This window comes from Myxocyprinus asiaticus, chromosome 40 (genome assembly GCF_019703515.2).
Source record: "Myxocyprinus asiaticus isolate MX2 ecotype Aquarium Trade chromosome 40, UBuf_Myxa_2, whole genome shotgun sequence".
In the NCBI taxonomy this organism is placed as follows: Eukaryota; Metazoa; Chordata; class Actinopteri; order Cypriniformes; family Catostomidae; genus Myxocyprinus; species Myxocyprinus asiaticus.
Genome location: NC_059383.1, coordinates 20,143,585 through 20,170,982, shown reverse-complemented (window position 1 = coordinate 20,170,982; position 27,398 = coordinate 20,143,585). Strand labels below are relative to the sequence as shown.

The 27,398-nt window shown below is 38.7% G+C and overlaps 1 protein-coding gene across 3 annotated transcripts in view; it reads left to right on the top strand.

Moving 5' to 3' along the window:
* Window positions 1-443: 443 nt before the first annotated feature.
* Window positions 444-27,398, top strand: part of LOC127431253 (neurexin-2-like) — a 599,363-nt gene continuing 572,408 nt past the window's right edge. For all 3 annotated transcript variants that reach the window (XM_051681607.1, XM_051681606.1, XM_051681610.1), the window contains exon 1: window positions 444-607. The gene's annotated coding sequence lies outside the window, so the exon portion shown is untranslated. The remainder of the gene's footprint in view (window positions 608-27,398) is intronic.

Genomic DNA, 27,398 nt, shown 5'->3' with positions numbered 1-27,398 from the left:
CTCACCTGACCCCTAAAACACTTATTTTCAGTAGTGACACATTCAATCTTAAAAGCAATTAACACTGATCTCAACAGCGGCAAGCACGCGCCTTTCTGTGGCGAACGTCGTCAGTCAAAAAAACTACACTCGGTTTTGTTAATGCTATATTTCTGTCACCGTTTATGGTTTAATGGACAAAAGGAGGGTAGAGGAGATGCAGTTACTGGACATGGCTGGTGGTGGTCCAGATTTTGATCAAGTAAGTCACATTGAGACAGCCGTGCCGCAGTAATCGTGTCGTCGCTGGGGTGAGGCTGGAAGGCGATGTGCTTGCTCGCGGGATGATTGGTGAGGTGTTCCACTGACCGCGCCCTCATCTCGCGCCCATACACTGCTATCAGAAAAGGGCGGGAGAAGCGGGCATCGAGCGCAGCGCCACAGATCTGCTGTGTCGCTTCATACTCGGGCATGCAGGTGGAGCGGCTTGACTCACACATACACAGCCGTCGTTTGTACGCCAGGGGAAGGGGAGGCATTTCACGTCTCTGGACTATACAAAAGATAAAATTTACACTGAGAAGTGTGAATGTTTAAAAGCGCACTGACTTCGGCGAGGCTGGAGAGGGTAAGAACACTTCTCTAATGTCTCAGCATATGCTTTTGTCATCAAAATGTTTGTTGGCTCAAATGCAGGTGATGTGCAGGATGCTGTAGATTCATAAGCGAAGACCTTATTGTCTATTCTGTCTTATTTTTTAACAGTATCTCTTTAGATATATTCCGCATTCGTGATGGTTTTGAACACCTGCGTGCCAGAGGAGCGTTTCTGACGGGAGTTGTGTGTATTGATTTGCCCCCAATCGAGTCATGCCATGTGCAGTTCTGAGAGAGCCATGAGAATAAAACAGCCTTTTGTTTGGATAAGGGTCTATTTGTCACCTTCCAAATGGGTAATGCATAATCTGTTTATTTCCGTGGATGAAATTTCGGAGGGTGCACATCCCTGACCCTTTTAACAAGTTCACAATGGGCGGGGGCTTCATGTAAACACACGGTCCTAAAAAAATTGAGAATTGTTTTTTGACTTATGTAAATGACAATCGAGGCCGAGAGATTTGAGAAAATTCAGCATCTTTTAAGCATCATGATTAACAACTAGAAGTTTAAGGAGATCAATTCATAACATAAAATCTTTGCTATTTTCATTGTGTAAGTCAAATTAAAATGATTATTTTGCATTAATATGTTGTTCCCAGGCTTAATGTCCTATACATTGACGACCTGTCAATGTATAACAAACGTCAGAACATTTAAAGAATGCAACCATCAGAAGCCTTTTATTATCACTTTTTGAACAGCCCTCTTGAACATCTGTAGTCTTTTCTTGCTGTTGCCATCTATTGCAACCCTCTATTAGCTCCATCACCAACTGTTCTGTGGAGGGCAGCTGGTGCTGAAGAACTGGGGACAGCGTGATTGTAAGCTGGTGTCAGATAAATCTCTCCTGGCTGTGGTATTCTCACTACATCAATGATGTAATTAAATTCATTGCTTATTATTAGTATATGATTTACACCACTAATTGCATGCAAGTCCCTTGCGTGGGTAATTGCTGAGGTGAATCAGTCAAATAAAGTTTTGATAAACATAGGCAATATTCAAACTTGAATTTTATGTTTCTAAAGTTTATGACTGAGACTTGCTCTAGACAAACCTCGCTTTGCCGTTTTATCAAATCAACAGGAATGCCATTCTTGGAAGGTCTGAGCGATCAATATCACATAATAGGTGCTGTCTATCAGTGTAATAGGCTAGGTTTGACAGTTGTATGCAACCATTTGCAAATCTATAAAAATGTGAACAAGGGATGCATATGTTTTCTCTGTGTTTGAAGAGCATTAAATGATTCATAGCCATTGGGGGCAGGGGGCGGACTGGCCATAGGGAGCTCCGGGCGTTTTTCCGGTGGGCCGCTGGGTAATTTGGGCTGGCCCGTTGCTGTGCAAGTACTGGCCCATCCTAAAGGTGATATAGGACCTCATAAAAAAAAAAGCGAAAATGTAATAAACTCTGCAAGACAGGCCACAATAATGGTGACAACCAAAAACAACATAAGTATAAGATGAGCTCTGAATAATCACTAAATGACAAATAACTTCAAGTTACAACAAATACATTAACAGTAGTGTAAATAAAATCGGCAAACAGTAAAGCTACGAGCAGTACATAGTATTTCGCATAATTTATTCATACCGCAAAGCATTTCTAGGAGCTTAAGTGCGGCTTGCTGAATAATGCTCACGCCTGATAAATAGGTCATGAGAAATATTATTTTGTAGCTATCTGAGTCTGCGAAGCTTACTTTGTTTAAAGGATAGCAGAAACAGTGCTTGTCAAAGCATTGGGCTTTTCACTTTTTCTTAAGAATAATCTGGGGAAGGAATTAAAACACTGCAGATATAAAGACGCAACAAACTCACATAGAGAGAAAATATGAGCAATTAATCTGCAAAATATCTTTAAAGATCTACATTTTAAAAAGGTATGTTTGTTGATTTATTTATTTTTACATATATTTATATTTGTATATTTATATATGTACATATTCTGGCCAAATTTGTTTTCACTGGTATTTTAAAATAAACATTTACACATAGTTATGCGAGTAATTAAAATGACATTTTAAGCATTGTCATCAGTGTCCTGCTGTGTGACACATTCTTCATCCAACTATTTTAAACATCAATTTATGATCTTGTATAGCTATACATATATAATATATTATTATTATACTTGTTGTTTCAGCAACCTCATATTAACTAAGACAATAGTTTATTTGCACTTCTATAAAAAAGTTAAAAGGTGATTAAGATTTTTAAAAACTTTGAAGAAATGCTTACTTGTCACAGCACCTAAAATATACACTTTCCCTTGTACTTTCATGTACATTTGAACCTTACATCTGTATGTTGGGAAAAAACATTTTCTCTGATCTATAAAGTACTTATTTTTAGTGCTTTCTCTAAAAATCCATGCATCACATTTACAGTGGTTTTATATGTTTTTTTTTTTGGTTTTTTTTTTATCCCATTTTTCTCCCAATTTGGAATGCCCAGTTCCCACGACTTAGTAGGTCCTCGTGGTGGCGCGGTTACTCACCTCAATCCGGGTGGCAGAGGACAAGTCTCAGTTGCCTCCGCTTCTGAGACTGTCAGTCCACGCATCTTATCACGTGGCTCGTTGTGCATGACACCGTGGAGACCCTGCATGTGGAGGCTCATGCTACTCTCCGCGATCCACTCACAACTTACCATGCGCCCCATTGAGAGCGAGAACCACTAATCGTGACCATGAGGAGGTTACCCCATGTGATTACCCTCCCTAGCAACCGGGCCAATTTGGTTGCTTAGGAGACCTGGCTGGAGTCACTCAGCACACCCTGGATTCGAACTCGCGGCTCCAGGGGTGGTAGTCAGCGTCAATACTCGCTGAGCTACCCAGGCCCCTTGATCCATCTTGCCATCAGGGTAGCACTGGGAAAAGCAGGGGATTTTCTAAGGGCACATACACCGGTGATGCTCGCATCTATTTTTTCTAAGGCTCATCCTATTCATCCATAGCTGAAACAAGGTGGATGTCACCCTGTAGCATTGATTTGAAATCAGTTTTGCAGTTGCTGTCATGGTAGCGTGGTTCGGATTTGGCCAGGGGAGGCCATTCCCACTTCAAGGAAATGAGAGGTGAGCAGAAGGGGGGACTAGCATTATCAATAGCCTCCCATGAGTGTTAGGTCTGGAACTAAATCTCATCTCACCAGCTGATAAGGAGTATCGCTGGCTGTCATTGGGCACAGATATACCGAGAAAAGTGGGGAGGGAGGCTGGTGGCTTTCCTGATGGACAGGTATGGCAAGCCGAATTCACTTTTATTCATTTGCAGGACATGAATTGTTGATATCAACAATTCAATTTTCACTAGTTGGAATTCTAATTCTTGATATCAAGAATGTAATTTTCACTAGTGGAAATGCCAATTGTTGATATCAATAATTACATTTCCACTAGTAAAAATGTGAATTATTGATATAAAAAATGACATCATCACTCGCAGAAATCACATTCTTGATATCAAAAATGGGATTTCAACTAGTAAAAGCCTTAATTCTTGATACCTGTAATTTAATTTTCACTAGTAAAGTTTCACACCGATATGTCATTCACTCTTATTCAAAACGCAATTATTGATATCAAAAATTAGTTTCTTATTAGTTGAAAGTCCAATTTCACATATCAACAATTCTTTTCTTACTAGTAAAAAATATAATTTTTGATATCAAGAATGTAATTGCTACTAGTGGAAATGCAAATTTTTGATATCAACAATTAAATTCCAACTAGTAAAAATGCTCATTTTTTATATCAGATATTCAGTTTTCACTAGTGACAATTTTAATTTCTGATATCTGTAATGTAATTGTTACTAGTAAGAAATTCTTTTTAGATATCATTAATTACACTCCAAATTATTGATATTTGAAATCTAGATATCAGAAATCCCAATTGTAACATGTTGAAATGCATTTATAGATATCAAGAATGAACATTTTAACTAGTGAAAATTAATTTCTTGATATCAGGAATTTATATTTTTACTAGTAACAATGTAATTGTTGATATCAAAAATGATATTTTTACTAGTAAGAAGTACATTCTTGATATCAAGAATTAGCATTTTAACTAGTGAAAATGTAAGTGTTGATATCTGTAACTACCTTTGCATAGTTTTGGCGCCCTTTTAACTTTTAATCACATGTAGGATATGAATTATTGATATCAACAATTCAATTTTCACTAGTTAAAATGCTAATTCTTGATATCAGGAATGTATTTCTACTAGTGGAAATGCCAATTGTTGATATCAATAATTACATTTCCACTATGAATTTTCTAATTATTGATATAAAAAATTATGTCATCACTCGCGGAAATACATTCTTGATATCAGAAATGGAATTTCAACTAGTAAAAACTATAATTCTTGATATCAGTAACTGAATTCTTACATGTTAAAAAGTAATTGTTACATGTTGAAATGTAATTTTTACTAGTTAATATGGTCATTTCAGGTATCATAAATTACTTTTTGGATATGTGCATAATAATGAGGAGTTCCTTACGTACTTTATGAATATTTAAAAAGAAAGGTGTGGAACCTCGCAGGGTATACACAAGTGGAAAAGAGAACTTTCTTCATCCCCACGATCCGTTTCCTCTGTCATTTATAAACCACACTTTAATTTTTCATATCAACACCACAAGGTGTATATTATTTTTATATTTAATAACATTGTATGATTTTGTAATGTGTATCGAGATACGTCCATCTGCAGAGCCGCAGAGCCTCAGCAGTCTCAGGACCAATGCGGTTTTAGCGCCATCTATAGTTTGGAGCATAATTTCTTACGTTTGTTTGCTTTTTTAGATTTCAAATGTGCTGTTTTTACATTGATTTTGATTTGATAACTAAAACATTTAATGGTAGCCTTTTCAACACTTTTCAGTAAGGTTCCATGTGTTAACATTAGTTAATACAGTAGGTTTCATGAATTAGAAAATAAATTTATTTTAACAGCATTTATTAATCTCTGTTAATGTTAATGGATAAAACATTGTTCTTTGTTAATTTATATTTTATGAACTAATGTTAACATTTACAACTTCTAATTTTAAAAATATATTAGTAAGTGCTGAAATTAACATGAACCAAGATTAACAAATGCTGTTAATGTATTGCTCATTGTTTTTCAAGTTAACAAATGAAACTTTATTGTACGGTGTTACCCATTTGACTATATTAGGCCAATATGTGATCATTTGATTTCTTTCCTGTTCAAAGTTTTCTTTAAAGTTACAAAGAGTACTTAAAAAAGACACAAAAAATGGGCATTTAATGTCATATGTATTTAATCAAATCAAATAAATTAAAAAAACACTCAATTACAAAGCCTAACAAAACATATACATTGCAAAATAAAATAAAAATCAATTACATAATTGATAAGAAATTTAAATAATAATAAATTAAACTAAAACAATTATTTAAACAACAAAAGCTTGAGTGATTCAAAACCAAATCATTTAAAAAAAATACAACCTGATCGACAGTCGAACTGTTTCCACAATAATATTCGTTATGAAATACATCTATACAGATCCAGTAGTTAGCAGATAAATACTTAGCTTAAAGTAATTGTTTACCAAAAATGTAATAAAACTTTACATAGACAACAACTTACCGTGCTCTCCGGCATGATTGTTCTGTCATTAGCTCCGCTCGTAACATCAGTCTGGAGACTGCAGGCCTGAAACTGCTGTGACTTAAGGCTGAGTGTCAAACCTACGGCTCTGTGGCTCAGCAGATGGATACTATTGTGTGTAATGTATCTGTGTGCTGTTGATAAATGTATGAAAATGTGTTCTATCACTTTGCATAAAATCATAGGCTAAATTAATGTTTGGGTATTAGGAGGAACAAGGACTAGTAGATATAAAAATCTAACAAACTTGTGTGCCTGTGTGTGTGTGTGTGTGTGTAAAGAAGCCGTAAAAATAATGGTTTTCACATTTTACTTTTTACTTAACCTTTGAGAAAATAAATTGGCTAGATCTTTTTATTATTATTATTATTATTATTATTATTATTATTTTATGCTCTTTAATTTAAAATGAAATGCACTAATTTAACAGCCGGGGCCTCGTTTCCTAATAACGATTGATCTTAGCGGTTAAGAGAGTTTTCTACCAACGATTTTACGAATGTTCGTTATTTTTTACATGCGTTTTCCAAAACTGCGCTTAACATGAATGTGCGAGGATGCAGTTTAAATGCTACTTAAGAAAGTTGCTGTCCGTGTAGCAGTGCTGAAATGTGACTATAGTGCTGCTCGTCATTGCCACTTCATTATATTTGTGTGTATCTTTGAAATTGTTTGTAATTTACCTTGCTGGGAATATTGAAAAATATTTTCTTAAATGTACAACTTAATTCACCACATAATGACTGCATTTTGTTTTGCAGAACGATGTATTTCTTTTACACAATCACTGCTTCGTTCATCAGATGTGCATTTTAATATTTGGTTTTCAAAATTGACTCTGTGGGTCGAGGTTAAAGCTTCCAGGATCAGTGAAGAGAGCAGTTGCCCTGTGTACGGTACTGCTAAAGACAACAAGTATTAATTCAATATAGCAAGGTTATATGGATAATTTTCATGTACGGCGGTGACTTATTGACTTTTTTCTTTCTCTCTCTGACTGTAATTTTTACAGTTCTCTGCAACAATCATGCCACCACTCTGTTGTTACCAACTAGTCCACAAATAACTTAATTTGTTTACTTATTAATTTATCTGTTCATTCAATATTGACTAACCATTTTCTGAATTTATTATTGTTATTATTATTATTAGCCTTGTCGGTTAATAATAATAATAAGATAAAATGTATTTATACTGATATTAAATGAGCATAAAATGTAGCTATAGGTATTTAAATTGTATTAGGTGTAATTTCGAGATTGTCCTGCAGGTGTCTGCACAAGTCTGTGTCCTTGCGGTGTTCTTAGAGCTGTACGATTACTCCAGAGCACTCTTTAATCTACGAGCATTTTCAAGTACTACTTAAATTACGATGCTTTTGGGAAAACGGGCCGCAATACTAAGATGAATCTTAAGATGGATTCTTCGATCTACTTAGGCTTACGATGCTTCTGGGAAACGAGGCCGAGTAATGTTCTTTTCAATAATAACACAGTGCTGTCGAGTTTATCTGTCTAGTTGCGCCATCTTGTGGACTTAGGAAACAAATATTTGTCAATTTAAATATTTGGTGACTTGAAAATACTAATTTAATTTGAATTATTGGGGGGCATGCACTTCAACAGGTTAAGCTAAAAATGATAATTTAGTCTCTTAACCCTGTTGACAGCACTAACAATTACCTTGGCTATCTAACTAAAAATGATAGACCTCATATATATATATATATACAGAATACACTATATTGCCAGAAGTATTCGCTCATCTGCCTTTAGACGCATATGAACTTAAGTGACATCCCATTCCTAATCCATAGGGTTTAATATGACGTCGGCCCACCCTTTGCAGCTATAACAGCTTCAACTCTTCTGGGAAGGCTTTCCACAAGGTTTAGGAGTGTGTTTATGGGAATTTTTGACCATTCTTCCAGAAGCGCATTTGTGAGGTCAGACACTGATTTTGGACGAGAAGGCCTGGCTCGCAGTCTTCGCTCTAATTCATCCCAAAGGTGCTGTATCGGGTTGAGGTCAGGACTCTGTGCAGGCCAGTCAAGTTCTTCCACACCAAACTCACTCATCCATGTCTTTATGGACCTTGCTTTGTGCACTGGTGCGCAGTCATGTTGGAACAGGAAGGGGCCATCCCCAAACTGTTCCCACAAAGTTGGGAGCATGGAATTGTCCAAAATCTCTTGGTATGCTGAAGCATTCAGAGTTCCTTTCACTGGAACTAAGGGGCCAAGCCCAGCTCCTGAAAAACAACCCCACACCATAATCCCCCCTCCACCAAACTTCACAGTTGGCACAATGCAGTCAGACAAGTACCGTTCTCCTGGCAACCGCCAAACCCAGACTCGTCCATCAGATTGCCAGATGGAGAAGCGTGATTCGTCACTCCAGAGAACACGTCTCCACTGCTCTAGAGTCCAGTGGCGGTGTGCTTTACACCACTGCATCCGACGCTTTGCATTGCACTTGGTGATGTATGGCTTGGATGCAGCTGCTCGGCCATGGAAACCCATTCCATGAAGCTCTCTATGCACTGTTCTTGAGCTAATCTGAAGGCCACATGAACTTTGGAGGTCTGTAGCGATTGACTCTGCAGAAAGTTGGCGACCTCTGCGCACTATGCGCCTCAGCATCCGCTGACCCCGCTCTGTCATTTTACATGGCCTACCACTTTGTGGCTGAGTTGCTGTCATTCCCAATCGCTTCCACTTTGTTATAATACCACTGACAGTTGACTGTGGAATATTTAGTAGCGAGGAAATTTCACGACTGGACTTGTTGCACAGGTGGCATCCTATCACAGTACCACGCTGGAATTCACTGAGCTCCTGAAAGCGGCCCATTCTTTCACAAATGTTTGTAGAAGCAGTCTGCATGCCTAGGTGCTTCATTTTATACACCTGTGGCCATGGAAGTGATTGGAACACCTGAATTCAATTATTTGGATGGGTGAGCGAATACTTTTGGCAATATAGTGTATATTGCTTATATTTAAGATTTACACATTTCAACACAATAATTGTGTGATCTTTAGCTAATATTAATACAACTTAAATGTATTCAAGTTTTATTGATTTAATATTGTTAAAGATTGCTAACTATAATTTGAAAACATTTTGTTAGGAAATTAAAATGTGTAATTATTATACATATAATACTTTCCATAAAAATAACTGAGAATTTCCGTAGTGTTTGTGCTAGGATTAAATGCAATAATTTTGGTTGAAAGGGTGCGCCCGTTCTGGCTAAAAGGATTAAGGCAGTAGAAGACGGCACGGGTTGGCCAATGAGATGAAAGGGGCGTTGCAGTGCCACCCACGTATGCAAATCTAATATTGTTTTTATTTTTATTTTTTTAACAATGGACAAAACAGTACAATTTAAATGAATTCTCATTTTCCATTTCTGAAGCATAAAAATAAAACTTAAAAAACAAAAAACAAGCTGTTTTTACCCACATGGAATGTCTCCCTCCATTTTTTAACCTGCTACTATTGGCTCCAAAAGTGGATTCATGGAAAACCAGGTATCATTAATATTCATAAAGTCATTACCATAGCTATTCTTACCTGTTAAAATTGTATTTCTAGATATCGATAATAGTGTTTTTATTTGTTAAAATCACATTTAAGTTATCAGTAATTCTATTTTCACTAGTTGCAAAGGCTATTTTAGATATCAAGGCAATAATTGTTACAAGTAGAGCTCCCTTTACTGATATCAATAATTACATTGTTACTAGTAAAATGTTCATACTTGATATCAACAATTGAATTACAAGTAGTGAAAATGGTAATTTTTGATATCAGTAATTGAATTTCAACATGTTACATTTGGTATTTCTGATATCTGGAAGTGGATTTCAGATATCAATAATTTGGAGTGTAATTAATGTTATCTAACAAGACTTTCTTACTAGTAACAATTACATTACAGATATCAGAAATTAAAATTGTCACTAGTGAAAACCGAATTACTGATATCAAAAATGAACATTTTTATTAATTGGAATTCAGTTGTTGAAAAGTGGCATTTCCACTAGTAGAAATTACATTCTTGATATCAAAAATTCTATTTTTACTAGTAAGAAAAGAATTGTTGATATGTGAAATTGGACTTTCAACTAGTAAGAAACTAATTTTTGATATCAATAATTGCGTTTTGAATAAGAGTGAATGACATATCGGTGTGAAACTTTACTTGTGAAAATTAAATTATAGATATCAAAAATTGTGGTTTTTACTAGTTGAAATCCCATTTTTGATATCAAGAATGTGATTTCTGCGAGTGATGACGTCATTTTTGATATCAATAATTCACATTTTTACTAGTGGAAATGTAATTACTGATATCAACAGTTGGCAATTCCTCTAGAGAAAATTACATTCTTGATATCAAGAATTAGAATTCTAACTAGTGAAAATTGAATTGTTGATATCAACAATTCATATCCTGCGAATGAATAAAAGCTAAAACGGCTTGCAACAATATCAGAGGTCATTGTGAAATTCAACTAGTGAAAATTAAATTACAGATATCAAGAATTAAGGTTTTTACTAGTTGAAATCCCATTTTTGATATCAAGAATGTGATTTCTGCGAGTGATGACGTCATTTTTTATATCAAGAATTCACATTTTTACTAGTGGAAATGTAATTACTGATATCACCAATTGGCATTTCCACTAGTGAAAATTACATTCTTGATATCAAGAATTAGAATTCTAACTAGTAAAAATTGAATTGTTGATATCAACAATTCATATCCTGCGAATGAATAAAAGCTAAAATGGCTTGCCATAGACAGGTGGCTTTCGTTACCCCCCCCCCCTTCTGTACACAGAAAGGTTGACTTTCTTTGTCCTTCTGTGCCATCCTTTGGTGTGTGTGTGTGTGTGGTTGTGGTGGTGGTTGGGGGGGGGGGGGGGGGATGCCACAATGTGCAATATGGAGATGGGATTGAATTGCCCTGTGGAAAGTCTGCACAATGACTCAGATTTTGGGTTACTGAAAATTATATTACCGAAACAATTTTGTGGTGCTCAATTACACTTTGAAGCACTTTGCAATGAGCTAGATGATAATTCATCATAACATTGCTTCATGTTGACTATTGTTGTGTTCATGCTGGGTGTTATTTAGGCTTTCTAGCTCCATAAAGATCTATACTTGTATTTATTTCATTTTTAATGCAAGATGAACACAAAAGAATAGACAAACATGCAGTATGACATGTCTGTAGCATACACTGTATATACACTATATTGCCAAAAGTATTCGCTCACCCATCCAAATAATTGAATTCAGGTGTTCCAATCACTTCCATGGCCACAGGTGTATAAAATGAAGCACCTAGGCATGCAGACTGCTTCTACAAACATTTGTGAAAGAATGGGCCGCTCTCAGGAGCTCAGTGAATTCCAGCGTGGTACTGTGATAGGATGCCACCTGTGCAACAAGTCCAGTCGTGAAATTTCCTCGCTACTAAATATTCCACAGTCAACTGTCAGTGGTATTATAACAAAGTGGAAGCGATTGGGAATGACAGCAACTCAGCCACGAAGTGGTAGGCCACGTAAAATGACAGAGTGGGGTCAGCGGATGCTGAGGCGCATAGTGCGCAGAGGTCGCCAACTTTCTGCAGAGTCAATCGCTACAGACCTCCAAAGTTCACGTGGCCTTCAGATTAGCTCAAGAACAGTGCATAGAGAGCTTCATGGAATGGGTTTCCATGGCCGAGCAGCTGCATCCAAGCCACACATCACCAAGTGCAATGCAAAGCGTCGGATGCAGCGGTGTAAAGCACGCCGCCACTGGACTCTAGAGCAGTGGAGACGCGTTCTCTGGAGTGACGACTCACGCTTCTCCATCTGGCAATCTGATGGACGAGTCTGGGTTTGGCGGTTGCCAGGAGAACGGTACTTGTCTGACTGCATTGTGCCAACTGTGAAGTTTGGTGGAGGGGGGATTATGGTGTGGGGTTGTTTTTCAGGAGCTGGGCTTGGCCCCTTAGTTCCAGTGAAAGGAACTCTGAATGCTTCAGCATACCAAGAGATTTTGGACAATTCCATGCTCCCAACTTTGTGGGAACAGTTTGGGGATGGCCCCTTCCTGTTCCAACATGACTGCGCACCAGTGCACAAAGCAAGGTCCATAAAGACAAGGATGAGCGAGTTTGGTGTGGAAGAACTTGACTGGCCTGCACAGAGTCCTGACCTCAACCCGATAGAGCACCTTTGGGATGAATTAGAGCGAAGACTGCAAGCCAGGCCTTCTCGTCCAACATCAGTGTCTGACCTCACAAATGTGCTTCTGGAAGAATGGTCAAAAATTCCCATAAACACACTCCTAAACCTTGTGGAAAGCCTTCCCAGAAGAGTTGAAGCTGTTATAGCTGCAAAGGGTGGGCCGACGTCATATTAAACCCTGTTTATTAAGAATGGGATGTCACTTAAGTTCATATGCGTCTAAAGGCAGATGAGCGAATACTTTTGGCAATATAGTGTATATAGGGGAGACCAGGGCTAGTTGTCACAGGGTTTACTACAGTGAATATTTCACAGTGTAAGTTTATTTAGGTGTAGGTTAATTTCTGCATAGACATTTACCTTGAAGTCTTGGCTAGAGAAAAGCTAATTGAATTTAGAATGGCACCGGAGGTGCATTTTACCAGAATTTGAATCAATTCTGTGTCTTGCCTACAAAATGACGCATACAGGACTTCCTGGAGAGTTTAGAATGTCAAAATAAAAGTGTGAGGGTTTAAAAAGTGCATGATTTAAATATATTACTGTTGTATTTAAAATTAAAAGGCAATAATAATAATATTAATAACAATTTATTATTATTATTATTATTATTATTATTATTGTCATCATTAGTATTTGTTTACAATTTATAACAATATTTAAGTTGAATGGGTTCCAAAAAATAACTGAATGAAAAGTGGACTGATGTCTTACAACTAAATTGAACAAAAAAGAGATCTGAATCCTTTAAAGTCCAGATGCAAGTTGAAACATTTTTTTAAAAAAAAGACAAAAATAAAACACTGGTTTCTTTTCTACTGAAGACTTGAAGACTGGAATTACTGTTAATTTTGCTGCTACATTATCCAGTATACTAGTTAATAATAAAGTGTTTCTTAATAAGCTATACATTTATATTGAAATAATGTGTAGTTAGAGGTTTGTGTTTCTTTACTAAAGAGTACTCCCAATTAGTTCCACACAATAATGTAAAGATATTCTAAACTGATTATACAAAAAAACAACACTGGTATCGGCGCGTCACTAACCACCACCATAACCAAAACAATATCTACGCCTCTCTTTAAATTGACATCTGCATTAAACAGTTAATCAAAATTTAAAAAAGGAAAACCATTATGACAACACGATTCATTAAACAGCAAAAATGGAAAGGGTAATGGACAAAAATATCAAAACATTGTTTTGGCCAACAAGTATTTTAATTGATAAATTGTTTAAATTAATGACATTTAAAACGTGACAACCTGAGTTTCATGAAAAATACTTTTGTCCTGAGAACACATTTAAACATTTCGGTAAAAAACTGCCTTCACATTATAGTTAACCCTTGCGTGAATATATGCCAATGTGTTTGATTATGTTTGCCTAACAGTTATAAGAAATAATTGATGATAGTGAAAATTTACATTGGAGGGTAGAATTCACAACATTTTCTCTAATTTAATAGGTGTTTGAAACCAACATACAAACATCTGCTAGAGCAAACACACATTTGAGGAATTGGACTAAATCTTATAAATCTATGTTATAGCCCTTGTGACAGCCCATTTGGCAACTAACCCTGTCTTCCCTATATACTGTATATCTAGAGACATTTTTTATAATGTTCCTGTAGACTACTATTATTATTTTACTTCCTGATAGCATGTCTTGTGACACAAAGAACCATCACAGTCACATCCACTGACACAAGCACACATACAAAAAAGAGCTCCTGAAAGAATCAAGCCTGGACTCTGCATGCTTTCTGACTCACTCGCCAGATTCTTGCTATTTGGCTGTCTCACTTTTCAGCACTACTTCCATGGACAGATCCTTGATGTGCAATCCATTTACAGAGGGTTCTGTCTCCCTCACGGTGTGGACGGCCGTCTATTAATGCGGTGGATGGTGAAGGCATGATCCACCCTGAGGGAGGCCCAGACATTCACAGCTCAGCTTCAGATCACTTCACTGATGTCTGAGAAGAAAACAGCATGCCTAGTGCTGCTGCTGGCCGTCTGTCAGGTGGAGCTCACACATTTGTTCTTGTCCCGTGTTCTGCAGTATTCATAATGAAAGAAAGGCACCAAGGAACAGCCCTTGTGCTGAAGAGAGTCACATGACTGCATCTGTGAGCTCACAGCTGTAATCGGTTGCGTCTTTTAAACCATTAGGGGGTCTAGAAATCAGCCCAGACGCTTGTTCAGACACTGTATATGTACATTTTCTTTCTTGCGCTGAAGCAAAGTGGCATACCAGGGAGAGGGAGGAGAATGGATTTAGGTGTTGATGTGGCTGGATGCTGCAGCAGATGTTACACACACACACACATACTTTTCCCCCCTTCATGCCCCCTCTCTCAAGGTCCAAGGTCACGCATGCACTGTTCTTCCACACACTCAAACAAACAGTGTATCTTAAGGCACTGTACGGCCTGGAGTACCAGGCAACTTTTAATCTAGGATGACGCATGACTCAGTCCCCATGCCAGCCAAAGCAAAAAACAAAAAAACAAAAAAACATTAGGGATCACTTCTCCAGATGATGATATGTTGGGAAAAAGGTCACCGCTGAGATCCTCGTGTCTGTTTCCACCTCTAGGGATGCTTTTTTTTTTAACCCTCTTTTCTATTTCGCTCATTGGCATCAGATGAACTTTACTTGCTAACCCAAATGAATTGTTAATGGACCTCAGGTCATTGAGACACATTGAAACATGGCACACGTTTGCAATGGTGTGAAACTAGTGATTAAGACTGCTTAGGCACTTATCATTAGAAGAGTCCAGGTCAGACTCGCTAGTCACCCAGGCAGCCTGTAAAGCTGCAGATTTCATTGCATTGCTTGAACTGCAGTACTCAACATAAGCAGCGCAGCCCACAACACTTGCTAATATGCTGCACTATGGACACAAGTGTGGCTGGCTTTGGGATGAATCCCTGATTTATTTTGAGGCAGTCCAGGTTGATAGAGTTGGATGAGTTCCAGAGTGATGCAGAGAGCATATAATTAATGGAGCTCACTGCTTTTCCTGAATGTTTTGAGAGTAGGTAGAATTGGTTAGAAGCAACAGATAGGGTAGGTAATTACCTGGCATTACAGAGTGGGAGAAGGTGCCAGATGCCAGAGTGAGTAGGAGGAGGGGTGGGCAGATGCAAGCAGAGCAAATGCTTCACTGTGTGTGACCTGGCATTCCTGTTGTCTTATAAACGGAGCACAAGGTCACATGACCTGCAATTTATTTTTCCCATCCACTGTAGCTGTGCCCTTGCCCCTGTTTACCCCCTGTTTACACTATATTTGCATAGTTGCATAGCAGATGGCTTTAACCAGGTCAGGTTTCCATAGTTTTACATATTGTATGTATTTTCAACATTCTGCAAGAAAGTCCTCAGTTGTACCAAAGCCATGTTGATCTTTTGTGTTATAGTGTAGGGATGCACAGATACAGAATTTGTGTGCTGAACCCGAAACGGATATCTGATTATTAAAACATACTGATACCAGTAGCTTGGTATCGGTATGGTTCTGCTTTTTTCTGTGTTTGGTTCTGCTTTTTTTGCTGCCTTGTTTCAAATCACTGAAATTAATTACACTACTTCAAAAGAAATATAAATAGTAATGCTATTCTCTGTCTCTACTAGGCATGGGCACGAGTACCCGAGTACTCGGGAGTGACAGCAATGATTGATCAAGAAAACGATTATCGATAATGAAAACGTGACGTGACGTGACCTTTCACTGAATTTGAAATTCAGTGAACACTACCTGACAACTATACACAAAGTATCAAAGAGAGGCCTTATTTTAAATTTTGAGATTGATTGCGTTGTGATTTTAGGTGGTACCTTGATTGTCAACAGAGATGTCTCATAGCAACCAAACTGATAAACCATGCTGCAACGCTAGCATTTGTTCTACAGGTTTACGATAATCAAAAGAAAGTTTCATTAACCATATTTTGAACACCTGTCTCCACAAACGTTTGCTAAACAAGATTTATTGTCATATCATGTAGAAACGTTGACTCATTAATGTATATTATTATCATTGACTCTAAATCTCCCTGGGTGCCGACATGTTTGCGTGATGTCACACACCTGCATCTCAGCAAAATCAGAGCTGAAGATTTCCACATGAATTTCTAAGTTGTTAGTCCAACATAAAGTGCCGTTCCATTGCAGTTTTCCCAGTATGAAGTTTAAAATTCCGAGTTAAATGGAGCACAGCTGAATGTAACAGAACACAGGGTCTTCAAAACTATTTTCAACTTAACATGGCATTTTAAAAATGCAATGGTTTTGGCATCTCCAGTCACGCCAACCATGGTTTGCAGATACACGGTTCATAAACAGTGGTGCGCTTACTAAGCTTATTACGGTAACCTGAAGGAAGAAAAGAGAAATGCGTTCTGAGCATTGTTTCATTGAATTGGCCATCGAGTCTTCACATAATGACAAACTATCATGCATTATATTTTGATTATGCCCTCATTTGTACTTATTGTAATGGACTACATTATAACAGCATATGATAATGAATAGACACTGGAACAATGAATCGCAATGCAGCAACCACAGACGTATGACGTAGATATACAGTATGTACATACATATGTCTATATACCCCTCTCCCCCCGAGTACTCAATGAGTACTCAAATAATTACTTCGAGTACTCGAGTAGACAAAATGACCAAAATGCCCATCCCTAGTCTCTACATGTTTTCCATATTTCAGAGTAAATGGTCTTGGATATAAACAAAACACTATTACAAAAAATACATTATTAACTCACATTAACTGAATTCTGATTGATGAGGCTTGTCCCTTTATAACTGAAGTAGCCTCTCCTTTAAATTAAACTCATCATATTACTTCAAAATTATGATTATCAAATTTGGCTGATTAATTGTCAAACAGTTTATTGCAATGTACAGTATGATGACTATTTCTCTGTTTTAGGGCTTTCACGATTATGACGATAAACTGTCATACAAATTGTCACACTTCTTAAGGTGTATGTGCGCTTCATACACCATAAGTAATTTATTCACATTTAACTTAGAATCCTATAATTCAATTGGTATATATGATTTCCTTTATGGCTTAAAAAACTTATGAATGACATGAAAAATTAAGTATCAAAACATTTCCAAATACTTAAAATATGCATAACTTGATTGTCTTGGCCCATTTTACATTTCCACTGTTGTTTTTGGAACCCAGCCAACCTAAATGGCTATTGTATTATATTATATTATATTATATTCAGAGTGACTATTTTCACCCTGGTGTAAATAGCATCTGTCACACAGTGCAGCTGTTTGCACCTCAATAGTCTGGTGAAACCACTGGAATATCCGACAAACAAGACAACAGATGTTGCTGCAGTTACTTAAGGTGTAAAGATGTTGTGAATGTCTAGTGTTGTCCTAATGATCTCGGTTCGAATCCACCTTTTGTCCCACTCTTTTTCACATCTGATTTCCTGTTTCCACTCTTAATATTTCCTTTAATACCACTTAATATAATAGATAAAAATGAATATAAATGTTGGGGAGTGCAGAGAAGGGTTTGATCCGGAGGTGGGGTCTGTCGATTGCACTCTTTCCCGCGGCTCTGCATCGCTTTTGTGTAGATTGCATCACTGTATTACTATAGTAATATTGTAGTAACCATGTTTTTTGCCAGACACCATAGTTTTAATGCAATTAACCATGGTGTTAGTACAGTAATATGGTGGTAATATAGTAAGCATGGCTAATTTGTTGGTGTAAAGGGGTTAAAAGGGAAAGGAGGAGGCGAGAACCGGCTTGAAGGTGTAACTCATAATTTAATAGTGAATTTAAAGCAAAAGCCAAATAACAAACAAACAGGCAGGACAGCTGCCTGTAGCTCTCTCGCTCTCTCAAACTGCCGTCTCTGGTCGCCTTTATGTCTCGCTTGCCTCATCAGGTTGATTGGGATCCGGGCGTGCGTCATTCCGGCCCGGCCCCACCCTCCTCCGCGCTACACTCCTCCCTGCATTGCCTCAGGCTGGGTAGCCTGCATTGCCTCAGGCCGGGTAGCCCCCCCCCCTGTTGGCAGATCATCCCTGCCTTCTTCGACCTGGGAGGAGACAGGAGAAAAAAAAAAAACAGGTGAGGGAAAGGCCATCATGGAGCGACAGCGAGAGAGAGAGAGGAGAGAGAGAAAAAGAAACTCACTCACCAGTTCTCTGATGCGCCGTCGCGTGGTCCTCGATCACTCCTCCACCCTCTCAGGCGGATGACAGCCGCTCTTCCACGGGCGGACCGGAATCAAACCTCCGACCCCCAGTGGACAGAACGTCCCTCCGCGTTTCTGGTGGCCTGAGGGGACACTCCTCTGCCCCTGGCAGCGGCCCTACCGCTCCAGGCGGTCGGGGAGTCGATTCTCTCCTCCCCTCGCAGATGGCGGTCTTCCCTCGACCCCTCCACGTTTCTGGCGGCCGGCAGGGCACTCCTCCGCCCCTCGCAGCGGCTCCATCGCTCCAGGTGGTCGGGGAGTCCAGTCCCTCCTCGCCTCACGGACGGCGCCCATTGCCTGCGTCCGGGTGGTCGGTCTACTCCGTCCCCCGGCGGATGGTAGCGGCGCTCCCCTGGGTGGACGGCAGTGTCAAGGACACTATGACGGGCATCCCTCCTCCCTCCCGTGTTTCGGCACCAATGTAAAGGGGTTAAAAGTGAAAGGAGGAGGCGAGAACCGGCTTGAAGGTAACTCATAATTTAATAGTGAATTTAAAGCAAAAGCCAAATAACAAACAAACATGCAGGACAGCTGCCTGTAGCTCTCTCTGTCTCTCGAACTGCCGTCTCCGGTCGCCTTTATCCCTCCCTCGCCTCATCTGATTGGGATCTGGGCGTGCGTCATTACGGGGCACCGGCCCCGCACTCCTCTGCGCTGCAGTTGGTTACTGTAAAGTTACAACAAAATACCTTGGTAAAACTATAGTTATTCTAGTAAACCAAAGTCATTTTCTAAGGTAAGGTTAGGGTTAGGTTTAGGGGAAGGCTTTAATGTAGTGTGTCTGTGGGACTATAATAAACACAATAAACACACTGCAGTGATGCCCATATACTGTATATTAGTATTTAAATATGGATGCAAATAGTATCCATGTACACTATGTGCACCAAGGTGCAATTAGTGTCTACCATTATTTGCACCAGGGTTGGGGTGCAAATAATATCTGCCACTATTTGCACTGGGGTGGAAATAGCATATACCATTATTTGCACCAGTGTGCAAGTAGCATCTGCCTATTATATTTTGTATTGGTAGTCCCAAATTCTTCACTTTCACACAATATTTTAAGGAAATCTTTATGTTTTTGCGGAAGTTTGTAAAGAACCTTGGCAGAGTGTGCATGCTTCACAGCGCTCTAGAAGCAGTTAAACTTCAAAAGCTCTTCAGGAGCACCTCTGAGTGCGGTCCGTGGTGCGGCTAAGTGAGACGGTTTAATTGAATAAGAAACAAATACGTCGCTCATGGCATTTACTGTATATATTTGCTTAAAACGTCCTTATTTGGACAGCAAAATGTGCTTGCAATTTGAAGTGCACAATGATCTAACCGTGGTTAGATCAAATAATTGTGATCAGACAGTCTTACCTAACTCTCATTATGAAAACACATAGCTTGTGTAGCTATGAGGCATTCCTGGGACAAGGGCTTTGTATGTCTCTATATGTATATGTGTGTGTGTGTGTGTGCTCGCATGCAATTCCATCAGGGCGGAAGTGTTATCCACTGTGAGCTCATGCCATCCTCCGGAGCATGTAACCTTACACTGCGGCATCCACAGCCACTGCAGATCCACCTCCTTGTGCCTGGTGACCTCCCAGCGTCGCACAGGGGACGTGGATTACAAAGAGATGGAGAGAGGGAGGTGATAAAGAGAAAGTGAGGCAGCAGGGAGGGGAAAAGAAGAGAGTGAGAATGAGAGTGAAAGAGGAGCTGGAGGAGGGCGATAGGGGTTTGCCTGGCCTTGGTTATGGCAGAACAATAGAGGTCAGATGATTAACAGCCAATTGCTCGGGTGGCTTCTCAGTTCACGCTCCTCGCTGAGAGGCAGGTGACAGAAGATTTACTTCAGGCTAATAGGTGTTAGACTGACGGCTGCTATGGGAAAGCTGTAAATCTTGTGATGTTAAACAGCTGTCTTCCCGCCCATCCATCATGGTGCAGAGAGTCAGATAGTAGCGGCCCGCCGCTGTGCCTGCAATGACTGGCCTGTCTCCTGGCCACACTTTGCCACAGAATCACACAGCTCCCTCGTCCCCATGCCAGTCTGATGTCAGCATTGCAACACACTCATTTGTCCTCATTGTCACTTTGCTAGCCTGGCTGTGCCCTGGGGGAGAGATCTGCACAGATCTGGAGGTGGTTTCTGGTTGCCTGCTGCCCCTTCTGCAGCCGGATGTGCGCTGCACTGGGTGAACAAAGAATGCTGCTGTCACCCCTCCCACTTGCCTGATCGTTTTTAGCTCAATCTAATCATTTAACATGCTTCGTTCCTGCTCTACGATAAATGCCACACTGCCAGCGCCAGTCCCGCATCCATCTTCTTTATTGTGGTAAATCTGAAGTTGATATATATGCAAAATGGCTTCCTTTTGTTAGACTGATTGCAAGTGATTTTCGAGCATGCATGCTCCCAGACATTGCCATGTGACTTGCAGTGCTCCAATTAGCAAAAGCCCTGATCGTATTAGTTCTGTGTCCACTGCTGAAATGGCAGGATTCATTCCATTATATGACAAAAAGTGACCTAATTAAACTGAGGGAGACACAGATTCTGTTTACTAGCTGCATAGCTGGATTTTTTTCTTCTTCAGAGAAGTGTAAAAAAATAATTCCCAGTGCAGCATAAGTTCCCTGTTATTAATTAGTAACCTAAAGCATGTAAGTAGTGATTTTTAGCATTTTTGCTAAACAAATTAAGATCTTAGCAGGGGGCCAGAAAACACATTGGGCCTCGGGCTCAACTGTACTTCACAGTGACTCAAGACAAAAAGAAGGAGAAATTTCTCTCTTAAAAACAGTTTGCTGTACATCTTACTGAGGCCCACATTGACTGAATGTGTGATGTTGAAGCCCCTCTGTAATCAGTCACGGATGCATGGTAGATCTCCTGGGTGACAGCTGCGGTGCTCAGCCGTAGGCACGTTCTGCAACATGCACAGCACACCACACAAAATGCACTGTGTGCTCACTGCCACTTTGTTGCCTCACTCCTTTGTCCCACTGCTGCATGGAGGCCACAGGTTTATATTACAAGTTAATAGTGCTAACGTGGGACTCAAGAGTTTAGAAAGTGTGTGAACGAGTGCTGAGAGGTGCAGCTGCCCGTATTGTTACTGCAAATGATTTTGGAGTAATTTCGGTTTGTCATAAGTTATGGGAGAAGTTCCCCAAGGGCCACTGGAGGCTGACAGGGCCCACTCATCTGAGTGATGACAATGTTCTCATAGATCCGATTAGACTCACCTGAAAGCATTCCAGTTGTTTGGTCATTTCCACAGCTCATAACAAAGCTAAAGAGAAAGGCAGAGATCAAGACGGGTCAAAGCTCTAAGGTGTTCTTTCGGTGAGGTGAGGTTCGAAACGGCACCAGGGCCAGCAGTGAGCCCTGTGGCACCTCACTGTAAAAGCCATACTGTTATTTTCCCTGTAGTGGCTGTTGATTTTAAAGCCTATGTGACGTATGTGACGTTTTATTAAAGCTCAGAGACAGTCAGTCAGAGCCTACAAGGCCAATTATGCCATGTTGGAAAAATCTATCTGCAGAGTGATGCTGTTTCTGCTGGGGTTGGTCTTTTTTTGATTGTTTGATACACGATGAGGCAGATATGAGGTAAAGTTTTATCAGTGGGGGCAGATTGACGGGAGGCATTTCACTTTTTTTAAAGAAAGGCGACAGAGCAGGAATGAGTTTCCATCTTCAAGCATTTTTGTTGTTTTTAAATAGAGGTGAAAGTGTGCATGTATGTTTGTGCATGCTGGTGAGGTGACTGATGCTGATTATTCTGGGTCCTCCCTAGGGATGCACGATATATCGGCTGCTGATATATTATTGGCCGATAACTTGGAAAATCTAAATATTATTATCACGGCAATAATGAAATTTGCCACCAATACTTTAGCTGATCATTTGTTGCAGTGTATTGACTTGCGGATGAAATTTCGCAGGAAGCCGTTTGACGCATGCGCACGCCGAATGGATAGCAGAGCACAATTTGGCTTCAAAGACCCCACGCACATCCGTGTCCCACATGAAAAGCGTATTTAGCGCTCATAAAGTGAAATGAATGTAATAAGGTTGCTTCATCCCCTGAAGGAACAACGTATGGATGTGGCTGACATGAGAGTATTAAAATAAAGGTGCATCTTAAAAAAAATTCTGTATCGATATTTACGTGTTGTATCGATAACATTGGATCGTTGGTTATTGGATCAATGCATCAATCCAGACTGATGAATCATTACACCCCTACTGCCTGCAGCATCTTTCCTTCAGGCAGAGACTCGGGTCTCAAGCGACAGTGCATGAGTGAGAGCCAAGCTTATGTTTCTCTATGAGGATTATTTCAACATCTCTGCACCTTGTTACGTTGTTTTGGGGCTGGTTTTAGTCATCTGCTGTAAGTAACTATTGCATTTCCCATATTCTGTTTGTTTCATGAGGCAATAAATGAAACATGACAAAAACATGTATGTATGTTACATGGGGGCAATCGTTTTCGCTTATTACTTCATGAAACATAAACAGAATGTGGGAAATAGTACATCGTTACTTACATCGCAGAATTGTGAATAAAACAATCCAAGCACAACCTAAAACGGGTTATTTAATAAGTTATACAGTGGAACTGCCACATATGAGCGCTGGAGCAAGCATCTGTAACTGAGACATAAGCACAAGCACGCACATTCAGAAAACACAAACCACCGCTGCACTAGCAGTCCGGCTGCTGGCACTAATAATACACCATGTATACAGAGATTAGGGTTATTTTGTGTGTTTTGTTGTTTAATATTCGTTACATGCAGTTTATCGCCTCATTTTGGTTTAATGCATTATTACAGCTGTTTGAAGTTCATTATTCTCTCTCTCTGTGAGCCAGTCACCAGGATTACCGTATACACTGATATAAATGGGCACCATCATTTATGCAAGTGCATTATTATTTATTTCTCATTTAAATCAGCATACATCTGTAATATAGGCACATTTATGGTTCATGTTACATCTGTCAAATCTTAAATAGCAGTCCAAATTCCAAGCTTTTAAATGACACCTATTTTAAAATGAGAAGCTTTTAATGAATTAGCAAGCAGTTCCAGGTTGAAGGATGAAAATTAAAACCTTTTTTTTATCGGTTATCCATATTTGTATCAGCCACAATGAGCTGTGAGGTATCGGTTATTGGTATTGGCCCAGAAATTCCATATCGGTGCATCCCTAGTCCTCCCTGAACTCTGGATTGCTTTGTTTATGACGGTGCTTCTCTTCCCAAAGGCAGGAATAGAGGAACATGATTTTTTTGATCACCATTTGCATTTTTCCATTTTGTCTCATTGGATTTGCACTCAAACTACAGCTCATCTCACAGGGCACACATATGAATACATTCAAAAATACTTCCAGCAGAGTCTCACTTGGTAACATGCAAGCATGGTTAAACACACACACACACACACACACACACACACACACTTGCATGCAAAGTATTCACATTTTGTCTTACTGAAATACCCACATTTCTAGCCTACACATAGGCCTACTTTGTTGCTTGCTTTCTCTGCAATTTTCCAACCTCGCTCTCTGTCTCAGACACACACACACACACACTTTCATCTTTGAACAGCTGAAATGCTCAGTTCATCTGGCAGAGGTAAAGATTTTTCTGGCATACCTCTTGGGCGCATTCAGTGCTGAAAGGAAAATTGAAATGTGTTATGATATAATGTATTTTTAATAATTATAATCATATAAAGCCTACATCCAGGCACACACTGATTATATATACATGAGAGAGAGAGAATACATCTTTCCATTCCTCAGTTTAAATGGTTCAGTAAAGATTGCTAAGATTAACTGTGAGCGAGCCATTTGCACATCTTAAATAGGACTGATGCATTTTTTCACAGGTACATGTGAGTTTTTTTGGTGGTGGGGGGTGGGGGGGGTGCTCTCGGAGATGGTGCTTCATGTTTGAAGTGTTTCCCGACTGAGCTGACACTTTTCGCAAATAGGGTGTCCATCAACACTGATGTTGCCTCTTGTGTCTTTTAAAAAACCGAAATACTTTCACACAGAGGACTTTAACCGCTTAGGTGGGGGGAAAAGAGGCTCCTCCAAGTCTGACGTTTCGTTCTACACAGCACTCATGATGTCCGTTGGTCTGACAGAGTGATATTGAATGCGACTTTCTCATGTTTCATTTACATTTTTTTTGTTGATTTGTATTTTTTTATTATTAAATGAACCATTAGTAAATAGAAATATAATTAATTTACTTGGGATTTTTTAAGTTTATGTATATATTATTTTTTTCACACAATACCGTCATTAAGGAAAAGTCAACGGTATGGAAACCGTCTGTTTTTAATACCACGGTATACCATCATACTGTTACATCCCTACAGGTTAAGATTACAGTTACAGCTGCAATAATGAACTCATTGTGAAAAGTGGAAATTACAGCATTCCATTTGGGCCTACTTTCCTTGTGACAGTTCTTCTATTTTCTATTTTAATGCTTTTTGCAGTGGTTGAGCATTTTAGCCAATTACAGACATATCTGTTGCTCACTTTTTGTTATAATTTAGTTAACAGTTAGTTTTTATGTGCTGCTAAGAAGGCTGATGTTATATTGACCATTTAGGATCTGTCTTGATTTACTGATGTATAAAACAACATTCAAGTAATTCAGGAATACAGTCTACATAAAGAATATGGCATGAAGATGTCTCACATAAAGTATTTTATAAGGGTGCAGGATATATCTTCATCCTATATATTATTGGCTGATAACCTGGAAAATAAAAATATTATAATGGTGCCGATTGTGATATTACCACCGCTAATGATATGGGTATTAATACAGATTTTTTATTTTTTAATTGATTCTGATTCACAAGCTTTGATTTGAGTTTGATTCAATATTGATTCATAAGGGTATATTTCAGTTCTAATGTCAGTTTTAATAAATATATGGAAGAAATTCTCTCCCAGCTAATGCTGTTAATTATACAGAGTACCTTCTAACTAGGTACATTATGCAGAAGTTTTTATACATTATGCATTAGTTTGACTAATTATAGGCTATTTTATTAGTTTTTCATAATTTTGGTCCTAATTTTGAATCAATGTTAGTGAATAGTGTCATATTTATTTAAAAAAAATTTATGAATGTAAAAACAAATCCATGTATTTCATCAATAAATATGATATTATATTGCATATATTCTATTTTGTTGCATGTTTATTGTTTAATTGCATAATCTGTACTATTTACAGTTTTTACCGTTTTATAGTTTTTACATTGATTTGTTGAACACATGCTAAAACCGGTACTGCCTCTTTAAGAAAACCAGCATTTTTGTAAAGAGCGTCTGTAATTGAGCACATATATATGGGGGGAGGAATGTAATTACTTCATCCATGCTATGCATGATTATAGTTATATGTACATTTTTTTGTTGTTTTTGATCAGCAACTGGCTGTAAAGAACAAAAAAGGGTATTAAAAGAGACATTAGTCAATGACAAATGGGTTGCATGGATCTCGTATTTGGACACACAGAACAAGTCAAACCAAACTTTTAATCAACACGCAGTGAAAGGATCTCGCTGCTGAATACTTCAGCACTATACTTCACAATAATGGGTGAAATCCAAACATTTAGCAGCTAGTGGCTAATCAAAACATTTTTAGTCACAGCACGCAAAATTTGGTTGCAAATGTGGGTGATTTTCTCTCATTGTAGTAGAGGGCTGCGCATAGAGTAAAAGATTGATCTTGGGATTTAAGAATCAATATCTGTTTCGTTCATATGAAGATCACGATGCATCAGAAAATCAATATTTTTATCCTGTCCTAGTTTTATTGAATTATCAATCTTTTTTTCACATAATACTTGCAGCCCTACTTAAATGTTTGGTCTTATTTAACATGGTAAGAAAGCAGCTGTACCTGAGAAACGAGCATCATAATGACTCAGTAAACTAGTGATGTTTTGTTTGTGAATGAATCCATCTTTTTGAACGAATCTCTTAAGTAAACCAATTGTTCTCGTTTATCTCCGCACACTGATTCATTTTTTTGTTCACTGCCGTCTCGCCCTTTCGAAGCCAATGAGCTCTGCTGCTTTTCATGCCTATAAAGACTCACTATAGCATGAGCCAAAAGCATTAGAGTGCATGCTGTGAAGGAGCATATCATTGGTTTCATCTGCTGAACAAATAGGGGGAAGTGACCCAATTATGCCCACCCAAATATAAGTTTTACATGTTTTCTTATAGAAATGTTAACAGCCTTCCAGTAAAGTGAGTATTAAATCAAAGATTAATCTCTCATCTAAACATTCATGTTATATTTTGTCACAAACAGACAAAATTAAGTTACTTTATTTAACTGTACATGTGAAAAGTCCGTAGTGGGCTTGTAAGGAACATGTGTACCATTTACAGGTGCATCTCAATAAATTAGAATGTAGTGGAAAAGTTCATTTATTTCAGTAATTCAACTCAAATTGTGAAACTTGTGTATTAAATAAATTCAGTGCACACAGACTGAAGTAGTTTAAGTCTT